Genomic DNA, 13,513 nt, shown 5'->3' on the forward strand with positions numbered 1-13,513 from the left:
CAACAGCTTTCTTATAATGGTACCAGCATGGAATTCTAGGCTATTATGAAAGAGCGTTATTTAATCTCTAAGAATTTGTAAGTCAAGATATACATGGTAGAGAGATGATTTGTTTCATCTATCTGACAGCAACATTCATCTCTCTACTCCAGATCTCTGACAGAATAAAACACCTGAAAGAAACAAAACCACCTCATCTTCAAGAGGCTATGTCAATGTGCAGTGCTGAGCCTCCACAGCTGGATTGTACATTCACTGGAATTCCTCTGGGGGGACTGTACTGCTTGGGACCATTTGAAAAGGGAATGGGAGTAACAGTTCACCAAGGGCTTGGTGTGAAATCTGTCTTCTGGTTGTGCCCATCTTTATAAGGTGCATCTCTGAGTGGAACCAACCACAACCATGGCTGCCTGCCTTGTCCAGTTTTCACAGAACCACAGAATGGTGGAAGAATGGTGGTTGGAACAGACCTCTATTGCTCAACTCCTGCTAAAGCAGATTCCCCTCCATCAGAGGGCACAAGAATGTTTCCAGGTGGGTTTGGAAACCTCCTGAGAAGGAGCCTCCACACCCTCTCTGGGCAGCCCGGGCCAGGGCTCCCTCACCTCAACACCAAAGGAGTTTCTCCTCCTGTTCAAGCAGAGCTTCCTGTATTCCAGCTTCTGCCCATTACCCTATGTCCTGTCACTAGCCACCATAGAAAAAGACTGGCCCCATCCTTCTGCCATCCACCTTTTAGGTACTTATCAGCACTGATAAGGTTCCCCCCTCAGCCTTCTCTTCTCCATGCTGAACAGTCCCATATTTTGCAGCCTTTCCTCACAGGAAAGATGCTCCAGTCCCCTGATCACCTTGGTAGACCTGCACTGGCCTCTCTTCAGCAGTTCCCTGTCTCTCTTGAGCTGGGAAGTCCAAAACTGGACAGATGAGGCCTCACACCAGGGCAGAGGAGAGGAGAAGGAGAACCTCCCTTGACCTGCTGCCCACACTCTTCTAATGTGCCCCAGGACACGGTTTTCCACTGCAGTAACTGGTTGAGGTTCAATCAGATGCTGGTGGGAGCACGAGGCAAGAGGACCATGAAGTTTTCCAGACTGCAGTTCAGCTGGAAAATTTGTTTGAGCAACTTTGATTGAGCAATATGAGGTTAAACTGGACCAAAGCTTTGAGTCGTGGGGATTTTAATCTGGGATCAGACACCCTGGAGTTTGTTTCTCGCATTGCAGAATCGTGGCCTTTAGGCGAAGCAATGAAGCCAGCAATAGGCTGAAGGTCAGAGCAGAACGTGCAGCATGTCAAATGATTCAGAGAATAAACAGACTCAGGAAGGGCAAATACACAGGCTCCAGAGGCAGCACAATAGACTGACCTTCTCAACTTTCTTCCTTCAGCCTACCACGTCACCAGACGTAAGCGCGGGCGAGGAGATAAAATAAATGAAAGATGGATCTCAGCAAGTGGTCGGGGTTTTCAGCTACGGGCTGCTCAAGCTGCCTTGTGTAACAGAGTGCAGGGATGAACACAAAAACAAGCAGAGTGTTTCTAACCAGCTGTTTCAGCTTTAGTACCAACCTGAAAAATATTAGCAGATGTATTTCCAAAATAGTTCAACCAAAAAGAAGGAAAAAAGGGCAGGGGCAGGAAAGCTTTCAGAAGCTTTCCATTGCAGGTATAGGTTTGGTACCATTTCTTAGAGGGGAAATGAGCAAGGGACTTACTTGAAGGCATTGTGTAATGTAAAATAGCAATTAAAGCTAAAGGAGGCATTTCAGCTGGCTGTTGCCTGCCAACAAAATATAGATTTGGATTACCCAAATTTACCACAAATACATATCGAGCTCATCAGATTCTCGCAGCCAAAAACATCCTCTAAAAGCCAAAAGACTTCATTTCAAGGATTTCAAACCAGAATATTAAGATTCTAGTCTCAAAAGGTTTCAAAAACATTTCACTTTTTCTTTGACTGCAAATTCAAACGAAGCCAAATGTCGAACCTGGAAAAATCCCCCACCCCCTTGATTAAAACAGCAAAACAAAACAGAAAAAAACCCACCCCAAAGTTAATTATTTGCACAGCTGGATTGTTAATTAGGAAATAAAGGTGACACAAGTGATGTCTGACTAGTGACTACCACATCCTACTCCAATGTGGTCTTTTAAAGAAAATAAAAGCAAGAAAGGCTAAAGCAGCTTTGAACAACAGCTCTTTAGTTAAAGGCTGGATCTCCCAACATAGCCTCACATTAACTGCAGGCTTATATCACTAAAATTCTGCTACAAAAGCTCTATGAACACAAGAGATTTTGTGCTGGTGAAATCACCACCAAGAAGTTAATAACAGTCTTTCCCTTGGAGGAATAAATTCAAGCCAAGCACACAAATATAAGAAGTTTCCTTTACAGATTTGAGATCCAAAGCCAAGAAGTGCTGCAGAAAGGCTTCACTCCCTTGAAAACATGCTCCAGCCATAAAAACGGACCACAGGCTAAAAGGAAATAAAGCAAGAGGAAGGAGCTTCTCTGCCCTTACGCTGAGCTGACCCTGGACTGATGACAGCTTCATTTTCCACTTGGCACGGGATGACTTTGGAACGCACCCAACTGTATGAGAAGTGCTCCCAAAAATCCTGCGTCCCACTTGTGACCTGAAGCAGAGTCCAGCAGTGCGAGTGAATCACATCAGTTAACACCTTGTCACAATTGAAATAAAATCATCCTTTTATGATTTCTTCTTTTAAAAGAAAATACAATAGGAGGGAGAGAGGAAGCACACTCCTGCACCCTCTGGTTAAAGGATGTGATCAGAGCAGGGTAGCTCACTCGTGCTTTTCCAGACTGGAAACCAAACCCCATTCCCCAGTGCCTTTCCCACACACAGTAAGCTTTCCGTATTTTAAGCAGTATGTTCAAGTTTTAAAGTGCCTGTTATTTCCAAGCAAACACGAGTTTCAACTGCACAAGTGTCCAAACGGTGAGAGATCAATCCTGGCTCTGCTCAGTGACCAAAGGGATGGGAAAGAGAGGGAATGTCTGTAGCTAGATCCTGAACTAGCTTAGCCTCAAAGAGCCTTGGAGCAGCTCAGGATTTACTGCCGTTTATGCAACGAGTTGGACTTGACAGCAGTGCTGGTTTGGCAGAGCATGACTCTGTTTTGCATTCTCTCTGTGGCACAGGAATTGTTTTTGCCGTGCTGATCATCATCAGGGAAGGAGTTCCCTTCTGTCTGGGGCCACAACACAGCAGTTAATTACACCCAGGACAAGCCCTGTTCACACTGGAGGAGTTGCAAAGCTCCCTGGCAAAAAGAGCCACTCGGAAACTTTCTAGCACTGAAAAGCCAAAAGCCCAGATCCTGCAGATGAAGAGCATCCATCAAACTGCAGCACACGTGTTGCTCTCTTGCATAACAGGACCGTGTGACACCCAGCAGCCAAAGGCCTTGGTTACTCCTGAGAGGAAGTAAACAAACTGCCTCCTTGGCAGGAGGGATACACACCAAACTGCTGCTGCACAAACGCAGTCAGCAGCAGCTTTCCTTAAATTTGAAGTCTCAAGTGCATTGCTGCCAGAGAGAGTCTGAAGCCTTAGTCATCACTTTTAGGGCAAGATCACAGAATCTTAAGGGCTGGAAGGGACCTGCGAAGCTCATCCAGTGCAATCCCCCTGCCAGAGCAGGACCACCTAGAGTAGGTCACACAGGAGCTCATCCAGGTGGGTTTGAGTGTCTCCAGAGAAGGAGACTCCACAGCCCATTTGGGCAGCCCCTGCCAGTGCTCCCTCACCCTGAAGAAATCCTTCCTTGCACTTCTTTGGAACCTCTTATGTTCCAGCTTATACCCACTTGCATTGCTCTCTAATACACCTCACGGGCTCTTATTGTCATTTAGGCTGAGCTTAGTCTGCCCATAAAACTTCAGCCAGCGACTCTTACTTCCAAACCACTTGAGCTAAAAAAGATACCCAGGTCTGCTTTAAAGCCGTTTGTAGCAACTGAGCTGCTGCAGACGGATTCTACAGATAATCTGAATTACCTTCAAAGTAAAGGTTCAGTCTTTTCAAAAGTGTGCCCATAAATCTTGTCCTAAAAGCAGGTTTTCCTGATTGCATTCACTATCTCCAAGGAGATACTTCACTTAAAAAAAATATATATTGGGTGAAATCTTGGACACAGGCTGTAATTTAGTTTCTCAATTTGTATGTGCTGCCTGAATAGCTTTAAGACGTTACAGCAGTCAGTGTCAATTTATTCCAGGGGATTATAATCATACACTACAAGTCAGAGAGATGCCACAGTAAAGCCGTGTTGCAGTGGGATTCAGAATATTTTGGGATGGGGATTTACTGGTTTAGTACCTCTTTTGTTCATTCTGAAACTGCTGTCATATTTTGAGCCTTACAGAGCAGTGACTTGACAAAGTTATGTTCCCTCGTAAATTAAACTGCTTAGCAAAAGTGCTTAGTAATGATTTTACACTTTGGCTTAAGCACAAACCTTTTTAATTTGTTGTGTTACAGCTCGTACTCCTTGTGGAGCCATCAGCTAATTTAATAGCCTGCATTTTTAGCTTCCCTTTTAGTGGAGACTTTTGTTCAGTCCTTTAACAGTTTTGATTGTTCTTTAACAGTTCTAATTCTGCCTCCAGGATTCACAGAAAAAGAAGTAATTTTCCTCTGTCACAGGAAGAAAGAAGTGACTTCTTACACGGACAAGGATCACTACACAGCCTCTGCATAGATTTTGTCAGGTTCCATCCAAAAAGGGCTTTAAAAATTCCATGTGGTCCATATATGAATTCTATAGAATGCCCAAAAGGACAGTAATACCTCAAGGGATTTGGGAGAATGGATTAATTAGTATTTGCACAAAGCCTTCAGGACAGCGTTTCTCCTTTGCCTTGTTTTGCTGGCAGGCTCAGTATGAAAGGACAGGCTTCCACACCTCCCTAGCACACAGGACATGTTGTATAGACATGCTCAACCGTTAAGGCTCATTTTTAGACAGGTTTCAAGCCAACTTTCAAAACCTAGTGTTTTAAATCTGTGCTGTGGTCTGTGGAAATTCATGGGTTGAACAGAAGAAAGAAAGAAGGGGGGAGAGGGAAATGTGATTCAGTTTCTGAATGTGTATTTGCAGACAGCTAAATTCTCTGGAGACTTTTGCTATACAAAGTGTTTCTGCTCTGGGTGCACACTTGAGGAACAGCCTACTACCATGCATAGGGTTGTTCAAAGTGTAGGTGCTGCATTACTAATCTACTATGAGTAAAAACTGATGTGAGGCTGCCCTAACTCAAGTTGTCCCTGTTTTTATCGGGTTGCACCTGCACTTTAACATCAACTCTATTTTTAGCATTTAATGTGACATTAATACCAATAAATCACACAGGGCCCATCCTTAACAGATCTGCAGCATGCATACGTAGCACACACCATAACATGTTTCCAATTCACATTAATCATAGGAGGATGATACATTGGACAATAAAACACATTTTTGACAGGTTTGTGCAAGTTTAGATTTGCTCTGCCCAGATTTCCTTCTTAGAATCATTCTCTACCTGATTTATGTTTCAACACTTCCCTAAGACATCACTCCAGCCTTTAAGATTGTTAAGTATATTGCTGCAATCCAGTTTACTATTCCAAGTGACTGTATGACTGAATCAAATATTAAACTCCATTTTAGGGCAATTTATGTTCCCAGAAAGCTATAGTAAAGCTTTCATTTTCTCTTCATACTTATGCCCCATGATTCTTGCCATTTTATGCTATTAAAATGAGAAACGCAAAATGCAATGATTTGCTCAGGTAAATCATGAGTTCTGTGCACACAAACACACACAAGGCAACACTCTTCTCCCCCCAGAAAAACAATAGAGGCAACTACCTTATTGTTACAGGTATCTTCCTCCCAGGCAACTTCTATCTGCCCCACAGGAACCAATTAGCAATGGACCTGATGCAGCATATTCTAAAGCAAAACCCACCCTTCCAAAGACTGGGTTCAGACTGTTTTTCCCCTCTCATCTATCTGCCCTCTGGTCCGTGGCTATTTGCAGAGTTCATCTACTGCTGCCTTTCTGTGTATCTACCTGCAAGGTGCAGGTACTCAGCTTGGTGGGAACTCAGGGTGCACTTTGCAAAGGGTTGCTGGTCTGGGCCATTGACCAAAAATCATGAAATCTATTGGTGTAAGTGCAGAGCATGAAATATGCTTGTTCCCCTCCTCAAGCCACTCCTGTTTGTAAACATTTTACTCTCGCCTGTGTAACAGAGATTCCATGTGAGCCCTCTCTTCTATTTGTCTTGTACCTGTGATCATTAAAGCTCACAAACACCGGGCAGCACACTGGAAATGTCATGTGCTGGACGCATGAGCAACTTCATGTGTACTCGGATAAATCCGAGAGAGTTGGCTGACACACTGTTCAGCAACAAAAGCTTGGATCAGCTCCTGGCCAAAAAAAGCTTACCCTAGCACCTGCAAGATTTCCTCTCCCAATACCTCACCTGGAAGAACTGCTGCTTGTGGATGATAAGGGTCTTGGCTATCATACAGTATATTTTCCATGCAGCAGGAAACTTTTTGACTGGGCTCTAGCTTAGAAACAATGGCCATGTTGAATGGTTGTTATCAGGGAGATGAGCCTGCCCGTGATTGTGGACCCAAATAGTTGTTGTGCTCTCATCATAGCTCTGCATAGACTATCAAATTTCACTGTTGACCTGTTGCCAGGCTAATATCCAGTCTTGGAAATTTGGAGGCTGAATACTCTGACTCCTAGGTTTTGTGGCCTGGGATTTAAGGTTTTTAATGACCATCTCTAATTAAAGCTGAAATCCCAGAGATGTGTCTACCTTTGAAGAAAGATGAGCCAAGTGCCAACTTAAGTACAACACAGATCCCACTGATTAGTAATTGTCAAGAAACTCTGGCCAGACTAACATCAACAGCAAAATTGAAACCAGAGCTGTTGGACCCACTCTGGTTTATGTTTTAGGGTGACGGAGAGGCATGACAGCGAGAATGACTCATAGGTTTATAACAGACAAAGTACAAAGACTCATCCTTGTGCATAATACAAAGAATGCTCATATCTACTTTCTTTTGTGACTTTGGAAGTATATGGATATGGGGTTTTAACCCTCAAATTACTTGTACAGCACTGTTGTTGCTGAAAGATCATCACTGGATTTCATAGTATTGACTCAGGCATTCAGCTGAACAAAATAGGAAAGACGACGGACATGCACCTCATTTTGAGGCTATTATTTCATTAGTCTAGCAAGGAGGAACACACTAGAATCAATTGTCAATCAATGTCTTTCATATGAGGGTTTTTAAAAGTGAACAAAAAAATAATGTGATCACAAAAACAAGAGTATGGTTCAGGTTTACTGAAATGCAGCCAGCAGGACCGAGTCAAAGGAATTCCCCCACGCCCCGAAACGATCAATGTTTATATAAATTAGTTTGTGATCCATATTACTCAGCTGTATCATTTTATTTTATTGAACACATTAATGTGAAATAAAGACCCACATGTTCATTGTACACAGCCTGAAAGCTCCTCCAGCAGAGGAGAAATAAAAAGTAATTAGAAGAATAGCTGACTAAAAGGATTTAAAATTTTATTGAGACCTCTGGCTTATATAAAGCCTGCATTAAATGTTACTCATCTGAATGTTTTGCTCACCTCACTCCATTTTTCCCAGACAGAAACAGAATTAATGTAACAGTTTTTTAAGCATGGTCAACCCTATGTTATCACCAGAAAGAAAGGCAAAATGAAGCACAATGCACATGGCAGCAAAACGGGCTGTCATAAAACACTGCCCCAGGACTGTGTCACACCAATCCAAGTCAGTCAACAGCAAACAAGAAAGTATGCCTTGGATATTTGATCTATCCTTTTCTAATTAAGATGGAGGTGACCTCATTCTTGTTTCCACACACTCCTGAAATGATTCTAATTTCAGAGTCAAGCGATGTTCTCACAAGAGTCAAGAAATGATTGCTTGGGTTTGATATATCCAGGTCAATACACTTTAAAGCTACATGCTACATTACTACATTATTCATTTCTAAAGATATTTGCCGTTCCCTTCATTGATTTGTTATTGTGTCAGCAATGTAACTGTGTAATGACATCATCCAATACGGACATGTAGCTTTCTGGGGGTCTTTTCATATTTAATAAGCTCTTCTAATTTTCTCCTCCTGACTTAATTTTCACATAGAAGCCTTGAAAGCTTTGGGCCAAGTTTCACCCGTTTTTTCCCTTGCAGCATTAGCTGCAGTGGAGCTTTGCCAGTTCATATCAGGAGCTCTGTCAGCCCTCCCCTTCCCAGTGAGGAACTGAAAGCCAGTGATGTTCAGTACCCTTAAAAATCTGTTCTACAAAGATAATTTTGCCATGAACAGCTGTAAATCCTGCTCCTTTCTAATGAAGGTAGGCCTGCACAGTATGAATCAGCACACAGTGAGCATAGCAGTCAGATAAGGTCTAAGACATAGCAGTAGATTTGTCTTTTGCCCTGGAAGAAGAGAAGGTTACACACTGACCCCTCAACTGAGGGAAGAACCGCTGTTCTTCCTTGTCTTCCAGTTGAGAAACTACAAGCCCCTTATAGTCATCAATCAAGTCTCCCAAGAGGCATGGAAAGCAGATGTACCATTGCTTCTATTTCACAAAGGGATAACTGAGGAAAAATGATTTTCCAAAAGTCCAAGGGTCAAAAAAAAAAAACCCCAAACAAATCATTTCCAGCCTTTAAACATAGAAACTAACTTCTGATACTGCTCAAGGAAGACCAAGGAAACAGTGTTGAAAAGGCTTTCCTTCCTAGAAACGGGGACCTTTGTGTGGATTAGGAATTAGGAAAGAACACCAGCCCTTAGAAGCAATGCTCATCTTGGAATTGCATTTATTTCAGTGGAGAATAGGCCAGGAATATCTTGTCCTCACTACTGATAAGAAATCTGCATCATGGACTGCAAATGTTTGTTGACTTTTGCCCTAATAGTCCCAATTTGCTCATTTCAGTTTGAATCAGCTATTATACTGCCAAGAAGGCAGAATCCCATTGCTGTTACTTGCAGTAGAAAAGAAAGAAAGAAAAACCAACACAGAAAACCTTGCACAATGAAGGATTTTGAAATGCTATTTCCCATTGTCCCATTCAACCCATTTCATAGCCAACAGTATCAGAAAGATTTAGAGAGCTGAAGAAACAAGGAGAAGTAGGTGCTGCTTTTAAAGGCTTTTTTCAAACACAGTGTTGTAATTTGAATCAACAGTATAGCCCAGCAATTCTGTCTCGCTGATAAAAAACATGTGTGGAAATATCCCTCTCCACGCGGACCAGATGTCTGAGGCAGTCAAAGATTTCCAAGACATTGCCCTCATCTGCCTCTGTATCTCAACCTGCCTGCCCTGTTGTGCAGCAGTCATTCTCCAACATAGCTCTAGCAACGCAGAGTTCATCTGCAGTAACTTTTAATTAAGCCTCTTAATGCTGATGTGGACTGTGTACAGTCTTTCTTTCTCTATCTTCATCCTTCCCCCCCGCCACCCCACCCCAGCCTTTCTCTGTCACTAGGCTTATACAACAGCTTCCTTGGGCATCCTTGGAGGAAACAGTTTATTCCCCATACATTGGGCTCCAAGAAAACCAGTGCCATTTGCACTGATGAATCATGAGACAACACGGTTATTTGATGGAGAGAAATGTTATCTCAGTAGAGCTGCCCTTTTACAGATCTAGCCAGAGAGGTTTCAAATGCTATTGCTCCCTGATTGCTGACACCATCCCTGTGCTGACAATTACCATAAGCCAGTAATGTGCTGCAGTTATCTCATATGGCTTTGTCAGCATGTTTTTTAATGGTGGGATTCTAATAAGAGCTTCAGATAACATTTGCCACTCATTCCAACATCCCATCGCTCTCCCTCTTCTACTCAGAGCCTTATTGTTATGCATGTTGGTGGTGGCATCACCCATAGATGAGACTTTTTCGGCCTGAAAATGAGATACTGTCATATATGTCAAAGAAGATCAAATGAAGCTTTCCAATACACTGCCCCAGAGGTATTAACTTCTTAGAGTGCCTCTCGTTTTCCCAAAGGATTGAAATAATCTGCCCAGAAAACATGAGCCTGGCAGTCAGCTCTAACTGTTTTAGCAGAAGACTGGGTGAGACCCTTGGTGTTATGCAATAACTGCAGCTTCTGGCAAGGGTTTAATGCTCACGTTTAAGCACTGTGTTTAGCTGCCTTTGTCTGCACGCTGGGTTGGGTCTGTGGGGCGCTGAAGTACAGCACAGAAAGTGGTTATCCTTCCTTTGAGAAATTCTCACTCCTCCTGGGTCCAGCCTTAACTAAGAATCTCTTTTGCACCCAAGGCAGGTTCTCCTCTGCAAAGCTAACAACGTTATGGTTGTAAATAAAGACATGGAAATAAGCAGTGGTGCAATACAACAGCAACAGGCCCTTGAACCATCAAAGGGTCATCTGAAGGCTGCTGTTTTCTCTGCTTGTAGCTCCAGAAGGCTATAATTTACTTCAGAAATTTGGTTACAACACATGAGTGTGGAGGTTTCTCAAACCAAGCCAACTGAATCGTTTTCAAACAGCGACCCTAGACATTACTCCACAGACCACGTATGGCAAAGGGAACGCCAACATGAAGGATGACAACTCCAGCAACAAAGGATTTGCTTCTATGAGGAAATTTGTCTCTACACTTAATGATTTTAGGAGTGATATAAGTTATGACTCAGAGCTCAGTAGTGTAATGTCATGAAGGAATTCTGTAACACAGCTATTCCTGTGGTATCATTACCTATTTTTTCACTGTGAGCCTTGAGACAAAAAGAAACACTATTACCTTAAAATGCCCCCAAGAGAATTTTATATTACACCTACAACCTGGTTTAGAAATGCAGAGCAATCTGTTTTCTGCATAAAACGGTGCATCTCAAGTCTAGCAGCAAAAACAACCCTGATTCAGATGGTAAGCGGAGTTGTCAGGAAATATCCCACTCCTCCACAAATGGGCAGAGGATGACTAAAGTCACCTCTCCCTCCTATGCCTATTTCTCTTGCACGTGCACACAAACATGGAAAAAAGGCTTGTGAGAGCTGCTTCAGAGAGCTATAATAAATCAGCAAAACCCACTTGTCCTTCCAGCGCCACAGAGGCTGGTAAACAACTGCTGATCCAGGGGTGCCATGGACAGTACATTTCTGTATCAGCTACTTATGTCAAACGTGGTGAATAAGTCAAAATGCTCACATTCACATGTTGCTCACATGCTAAATAAAGTAGACTCAAAGAACTGCTTTTGATCTGTAGCAGAGCACTGTTCATAATCACCTCACAATAGAGAAGACATCAGTAGGTCTGGGCTAACAAGGCTTCTAAGAGCCCAAGGAAACACACCAGTAACATCAGTCCCAGCTCCAGCTTCTACTCAAGAAATGGATTTATTATGGGCAGGCAAATGAGGCACCAAAACCCCATTAAATACCAACAAATAAAGCTTCAACTAAGCCCCCTTCAGCTAATGAACACTGATGATGAACTCTAGAAGAAATAAATGAGCTGGTTCACATAAAACATATTACAAAGCGTCCGTAAACACAGGGAAATCATTTTGTTAGCAAGAAGCCTCAAGAAATATATAGGTATTAATTAAAAAACCAAGAAGAAAAATGATGATCATTTATGTCATTTATGTACATATTTCTTTAACAGTCTTCATACCTGAAAATGACACAAAAATGCACATGGAAAAAGATGTATGGCTGTACTAGCCACTTACTGGCATAATTACAGAGTTAAGGTTCAACTCTATCTTCTGATTTTAAAAACTGCCTTAATTAGAAAGCATACAGATATCATTTTTTAAGAGAAAATTAATCTCATTTATATACAGTTATTTTTCTGCATGAACTGAAGGCATCTGGATTATTTTACCCTCTTATTGTCTGGCTGTGATACTATTGAATACAAGAGTATGAGGAGTGCTAGAAATTAATTCAGTTCTAGAAGTTGCCTTATATTAACAAACCAAGAGATAAAAAATATTATCAATCATAATTTCCTCCCCTTTACTCACTCTCTACTTCAATAAGTTAAATGTCAGGCTTGTTCCTAACTCATTAGAGACGTTTTAAGCCTTTCTGGTTAGAAGGATTCTACAGCTTTGAGGTTTTGTTGTACCCAGAGGTTGGGGAAGGGGGAGAAGTGTTTCGAAAGGGTTAACTTCAGGAACACACTATAAAAGGCAGCAGTAAAAGCTGCAACTCTCTTCAAAAGGAGACTAGCACTTAGAAGGGAGTACAAAATAAATAAACCACCACAGAGTACTAACACAAACTTCTAGAGACCTCGAAAGGAAACTGCCCTTCTTCCATTCCGGAATCCTAGTACGCTGTTCTAATTCAATTACACCTTTCCTTTATTATATCCCTACCTCTGGTTAATTAGTTTCATCCCAAACATACGTTTTATTGATTGACTAGCATCAGTCACAACTCTCTCTGCTTCTCTTTGTGGTTTATACCTCTTGTGCGCTGATCCTCCAGTTTGATCAAAGCGGCTTTTCCATCAAAGCAATCATGTTTATCCCTCAGCTAACCTGGAGCCAACTTTTAAATGTTTATCCCACGAGACTAATCCACAGCCCTAATATTAGTCATATTGTTTGAACTGTAAAAAAAAAACCAACCTCAAATGCAGAGAAACTAATGATTCCCTTTTCTGACCCAGAGAAGCAATCAGATCTAACACACTCCCTGCTTGCACTTTTCATCCCATAGTTGCTGGGCACTTTTCCTGGCAATGAAGTTTCAAGAAAGTGAAGCAAAATATGCTCAAGGTCAGGTTTATGGATAAACTTGTCCAATCAAGCCACAGCTACAGTGACCTCGCAGGGCAGGAGGTAGCTAAAGTTACTGTTGAAGCAATCCCAAAATGCAGACATTCTGACTTTCTATCAGGGCAAAACTCTTCAAAACAATAAGCAGCAAGAAAGCAACAGCTTCCAGAGTCTGTGAAAATGGATGACAATTTGTGGATTGGTGTCCACTTTTCTCACTTTCCCATGGAAAAGAATGGGCAGTTGGGAATGGGTTTTGAACAAACAGCAGCGTTTCCGTGTAGGTGTCCATGTGTTGGGGCAAGTCAGGGACATTTATATATCAGGCACTGACAAAGTTTGCCCTATATTCAGTACTTTGACTTGATTTAATAATGAAATAATCAAATGGACATGATTTAGAACTTTGTGCACCAGAGACAGCAGTTTAGGTGATCAAAGAAACCAGCCTGCCTTGTGCAGAGTCAGTACCTGCCCCCACCACACCCTGACATTCCCCATTTATGACAGGATCTGCCACCTTCCTTCACTAACAGCCATCCATATCACTTCAGTGAAAATCAGTGTAGGGTCCAGCTTTTGCCCCACCAAAATCCTGCATCAGTGTTTTCCTGCTCCCACCAAAAT

The sequence above is a fragment of the Colius striatus genome, chromosome 4, assembly GCF_028858725.1.
Source record: "Colius striatus isolate bColStr4 chromosome 4, bColStr4.1.hap1, whole genome shotgun sequence".
Classification (NCBI taxonomy): Eukaryota; Metazoa; Chordata; class Aves; order Coliiformes; family Coliidae; genus Colius; species Colius striatus.